Here is a 4918-nt window from a genome sequence, read left to right on the forward strand (position 1 = left end):
TCACGGTATCTTCAACACGGGGTTTATGTGATAGTTTTCTTTAAGATCATAATATATTGTCATGGAACTCGTGCTGAACATTTCATTACAATTGCGCACAAATTGGTGGTAAGCCGTTTTAAAGTTGATGAAATTTACTTAGGTATTGCATTAGTTACACTAGGACGCTCTTGACACTCTCACAAACACGAAACTGACAACCGGTCATCATGACAAGCACATGGAGGACACATGGTCCAGGACGCAGGGCACGGGGCAAAGGTGCACGGTACAATGGACACATGACACAGGGCAAAGGTGCACGATACAAAGGACACAGGACAAAGGTGCACGGTACAAAGGACACAGGACAAAGGTGCACGGTACAAAAGACACAGGACAAAGGTGCACGGTACAAAGGACACAGGACAAAGGTGCACGGTACAAAGGACACAGGGCAAAGGTGCACGGGACATAGGACACAGGACATAGGACACGGGCCATACGGGCCGAATCTCCACAGAGAATACAGGCAGCGGATTCTTTAATTAGTTGTCTGACATAAATGTATATGTCTGACATAAATGTATATGTCTGACATAAATGGATATGTCTGACATAAATGAAGGACCATGTCCTCGTAGCGCCGTCAGATTCTTGCTATGAAAAACCTGCGCTTCTCAAACATTAGGATGGATCATGCGTTTCTAGCTCATCCATCACCATAGCTGACTGACAGACTTCCTACAGAGTCGGGGTTAAGTTGCACGATGCTGAACTGCATATTGACTGACATCCAAACCACAGTTGTGACATCTGGTTATTACAACGCCAGTAGTAGAGTATGTCAGTTATATACTCGGCATGCATGTATACCGCGGGCCTGGTGGTGACAGATGGAGCGAGGGGGGGGGGGGGGGGGGGGGGGGGAGGGCACCTGACACATCGTCATGTTATCTAACAACATACTCGAACACAGGTATTGTTACAATGGCAGCAGTAATACTTTACTACTACGGCTAAAGCTACTACTATTGCTGCTACTGCTGTTGCTACTGCTAGTAATATTACTACTACTTCTGCTACTGTTACTGCTGCTACTACTACTGCTACTAGTATTAGTAATACTTTTGCTTCACCACAGGGGCAGGATACGCTCACCTTTTGGCGAACACCTGGTATCATCACTTTTTGATAGTGATTCATAAACACATGTTCATGACATAGTCGGAATCGTACTGTCGACTATCCTTTAAGTTGAGATTTCTATTGGATATGGAAAGGGCTTTGTCGCTTTATTATTATTAGTAGTAGTATCATCATCATCATCATCATTATTAGTATTAGTATTAGTAGTATTATACTGCTGATACTGCTATGCTGCTACCACCACTACTACTACTATAACTGCTACTACTACTACTACTACTACTACAATCACCACTACTATCACTGCTACTACCACTACAGACGCTACTCTAACTACTACTGCTACTCCTACTAATACAAATATTACTACTATTATTACTGCTACGGCTACTGGTACTATCATTGCTGCTTCTGCTACTACTATACCTACATCTACTGTAACCACTACTACTGCTGCGGCTTTTGCTTCTGATACTATATCAACTACTACTGCTCATGTTTTCAATCACTGGATTGTCTGGTCCAGGCTTGATTATTTACAGCCCGCCGTCATATAGCTTGAAAATTGTTGAGTGCGGCGTTAAACAACAAACAAACAAACAAACTACTGCCGTTGCTGCTACTTCTACTACTACTACTCCCACTACTGCCACTACTACCGCTACTACTGCTTCTGCTACTACGAATACGGTTTTTGCGGCTTCTACTACCGCTACTGCTGCTACTGCTACTGCTACTGCTACTGCTACTGCTACTAATACTGCCACTGCTGCTACTACTACTGCTGCTGCTGCTTCTACTGCTACTACTACTCCTCCTCCTCCTCCTCCTACTACTACTACTACTGCTACTTCTACCGCTTCTACTAGATCTACTACTACTACTACTTCTATTAATGCTGCTGCTGTTGTTACTACTGCAGCTACTGTTACTACTAATGCTACCCCTTATACTAATACTAGCTGGGAGTATTGTCGTTTGTGTTGTGATTTTAGCAAAAGTAGACATTGTCGCATTTGCACAGGTAAAATATCTCCTTAACAGTCAGAAATACAAACTGTTATTTTGGAAATATAGTTCAGCCTTTTGTCATACTGACCGTGATTATCACATGTTGTTTGTAATGCACCAGGGGAGGACGGTCAGCTTATCTGTTTAAAAAACAAAGTTACTTAGTACTCCCACATAGACACAATTTCTAGAGCAAAATACTTTGTTCCTCCCACTGTGATGAGCTAGAAGCGCCAACACCCTTATCACTCAATCACTAGAAACTAATCAATTTAGAAATAATTCGTACCACAGTAAAGTAACGAATATGAAAAGACATTACTAGTCACATCTGAGCACTGGGTTATTTGATCAGAAGATTTACATGGAGCTCTCTCACCATACACCGTTGTCCTGTCCATAGTGGGATTCACAACAATTGGAGTTGTGATGCTTTATCTAATATTGAACACACGTGATTTGTTACACTGGCACAGTTAGCACTGTCACTTTTCACCAATAACAGAAATCCACACCAGCAACAATAGACCCCCCCCCCCTCCTGCTCTGTACAGGAGCAATCAGACGTGTGCAGTTCTATTGGGCTCTGGATTGAAAATTAATGGGGATGTTTACACAGTTGCAGTGACTGTACGGAATTATTGATGTTAGTGGTTGTCATTGGTTATCAGTAAATTCCCGTTTCCATGACAACGTGGTGTCCTGCTAAAGACATATCTGATTGACAATGATGCACCAAGAGTGCTATTTAGTCGTTAGGGTGACATGTGAAAATAGTGGCGTTGCTACGCTATAGTATAATATACCGGCACGTCAGCACAGCTAAGTGAGGTGTGATCATTCTCCGTCATTGCGGCAACCACACTACACGTAACTTTGTGATCCTTTTGGACTTAGCAAAATGGTAAGTATCAAACGTTTTCTTATCATGTGTGAATGCTTAATGGTTTCCGCAAACTTTCTGCACACATAAAGCATATTGTAAGGCGTATTTGAGAGGAAAATAGTTCCAATGATTCGTATTATTGGGGAATGCGATCGAATTTAAGAACTTCGAAATACAAGGAAATAAAATAACGAATACTTATCTTTTTTAATCAGCATGGATTCTATAAGATAACAATTATTTTAATTAACGTTTATAGTCGCGTATGCTTCATGGCGCACTAGGACAGCTGTCATAGCAGCTGATAGCTCTTCCTGGTCGCTGTGTCACGAGGCCTCCGCCGTGTGGAATCTATTGAAGCAGGATGTTTCATTCCCGTCTTCATACAATGTGTACCGGCAGTAGATGAATATATACAGTACCTGTACCTTATCTGGCTTTGATGAATATATACAGTACCTGTACCTTATCTGACTTTGATGAATATATACAGTACCTGTACCTTATCTGACTTTGATGAATATATACAGTACCTGTACCTTATCTGACTTTGATGAATATATACAGTACCTGTACCTTATCTGACTTTGATGAATAAACAATGACTGAGCGAATCAAGTTCCTGGTGACGACGGCAGATGGCGACCATCTTGATCCTTCCCTGGGACTCTGGCGTTTAAGTGAAACATTTGAGACAAGCCTGAAATACATTTGACGGATATGTGTCGCCCGTATCATAGTATATGCTGGCTAGTCACATAATATTGGACATGAAGATGAATGAATGTTGCTGCACTGTACAACCAGCTGGTAGAAACAGTGCTTCTAAAACCTTTCTTTGCCCGTGTTGATCGCTGTGTTGCAGTTGGTTCAAAACGTGGGGGTTCATGCAGTGTAAGATCTTAAGATTTGGATATGTTTAGTATGACAGCAGAGTAGGATGTAGCAGTACTGAGATCAATGTTACTCCATACTATCCCGGGGTGATTGTTTGTTTGTTTGTTTGTTTGTTGTTTAACGACAGCAATATTCCAGCTATATGACGGCAGGATGTATGTAATCGAGTCAGGACCAGACAATCCAGTGATTGATATCATGAGCATCGATCCACACAATTGGGATCGATGACATGCATCATGCATCAACCAAGACAGCGAGCCTGACCACCCGATCCCGTTAGTCGCCTCTTACGACAAGCATAGTCGCCTTTTACGGCAAACACGGGCTGCTGAAGACTTATTCTCCCCTTGTTTGTTTCTCTGTAACATGTTGATAAATGCAACAAAACAGTAAAATTATTTTTAAAAAACATAGTATGGATGTTACCAATGTAATAAAGACGATGATCATCTTCATCATCTTGTCCTACATGTTAATTTATATAGGCGTGTCTTTATTGTGGCTGCTACTGTATTGTCATTGAACGAGACCTTGAAAGAGGGTGCTTCAGAAGATGTTGCTAACACACAGTGAATGGACGTGACTTTGGGAATGGTTGCAAACACTCCGTAAATAGGCGTGGCTTCAGAAGTGGTTGCTAACACGTATTAGTGAATAGGCGTAGCTTTAGTAGTGAGTGCTAACACACGCCAGTGTATGTGCTTGGCTTTAGAAGCGGTTGCTGACACACCACAGTGAATAGACATGAATTATGACGCGGTTGCAAACATACATTGAATAGGTGTGGTTTTGGAAGTGGTTGCTCACACACAGTGAATAGGTGTGGCTTTAGAAGCGGTTGCTAACATACATTGAATAGGCGTGGCTTTGGAAGTGTTTGTTAACAAACAGTGAATAGGCGTGGCTTCAGAAGCATTTGCTTACACACAGTGAATAGGCGTGGCTTCAGAAGAAGTTGCTAACAAACAGTGAATGGGCGTGGCTTTAGAAGCA

This window comes from Haliotis rufescens, unplaced genomic scaffold, assembly GCF_023055435.1.
Source record: "Haliotis rufescens isolate VD_foot unplaced genomic scaffold, xgHalRufe1.0.p SCAF_10, whole genome shotgun sequence".
In the NCBI taxonomy this organism is placed as follows: domain Eukaryota; kingdom Metazoa; phylum Mollusca; class Gastropoda; order Lepetellida; family Haliotidae; genus Haliotis; species Haliotis rufescens.